The sequence below is a fragment of the Limulus polyphemus genome, unplaced genomic scaffold, assembly GCF_000517525.1.
Source record: "Limulus polyphemus unplaced genomic scaffold, Limulus_polyphemus-2.1.2 Scaffold9210, whole genome shotgun sequence".
Taxonomy (NCBI): domain Eukaryota; kingdom Metazoa; phylum Arthropoda; class Merostomata; order Xiphosura; family Limulidae; genus Limulus; species Limulus polyphemus.
The window spans coordinates 15909-17255 of record NW_013674820.1 but is presented as its reverse complement, the minus strand read 5'-3'; positions in this window follow the sequence as shown (position 1 = coordinate 17255).

Sequence of the window (1347 nt, the reverse complement as noted above, 5' to 3'; positions counted from 1 at the left end):
CTGACAAAAATTTATGTTCGGTGAATTTAAAGATAAATTATATACGTGTCGATCTCCCTCCGAGGACTTTTCGTTTTGAGAGATGTCGTTCCAATTTTTTTTTTCGGGTTTGTTTTTTACTCGTAACGTTACCAAAGGGAAGAATGAGTGAGCAAGCTGAGATGTTGATGTAAGACTCGTTTAGTCATACGCGTGTGTTATTATAACATTTTATTCTTCTACTTGTGGGCATGCTTAGTAGCCATAAATTATCTTATTTTGACCGTTTTTGAGGTCAACCAAGTGTCAACTTTGCGAAAACTGTCCTTGAACGTAATATGTCTAAATTAAAAGTAGTTTTCGTTTAGTTGAAACGTGAAACATAACCGAACAAAGCAAAATAAACACGTTAATTAACTCTTAAACTACTAACTTGTTTTCATACCGTTTAGTACTGGTGGGGTCCACACATTGCATCATATTGACAATGTTGAAATCCGGGGTTCGATTTCCAACAGTAATTAGTGCAATTAATTGCAATATTGATAACATTCTCGTTTACATATTTCTATGTGACTCTTGTGTTATGATAAACATTAGTAATTCTAGGGTTAAGGTATGTTACCTTTTCTCTCTGTGTTAGACAACCACGCACTCAGTCGTTGTAAAATTAATCGAGTTGTTCGTTTTATAACAAAGCTGAAGATCAATACAGGTAAATATTTTAATTTTTTCAATCAGATACATGATTCACTTCCAAGCGAATAAAAGGACATTACAAAACAAACAAGAGCAATCAGAGAGATTCCAAACTCTCGTTCCGACGCTACTTTTTCGAGATTGCATACGTTTATATTAGATAGCGTCAAATTTCACCTTCGAAAACTCAGAAAGTCCTTTTCAGATCCAGAACGATCCGGATAAATTTTTGGAGTGTGATGAGGAGTGTCAACCATGAAATTTAGTACAAATCTGATCACACTTTACAGAGTTATTAACCCCAAATCGCAAAAAAAAGACTTATTGCCCCATTATAAAAAAAAACATCCTTCAAAATGATCTAGAACCCGGACTTACTTCTCATCTCTGACGTAGAAGAAAATATGTCTACATGTCCCGTACGTTACTTATCAATAACCATACGCCCCCCAGTGGCACAGCGGTATGTCTTGCAACGCTAGAAACCGGGTTTCGATACCCGTGGTGGGCAGAGCACAGATAGCCCTTGAGTAGCTTTGTGCATAATTAAAAACAAACAAAAACAAACAATAACCATACACAGTCTAAAGCACTTATTAAAGAAAAAAAAATGAGTTTTAGACTTGTTTCGTATAATTGTTTGTTTGTTTTTGAATTTCGCGCAAAGCT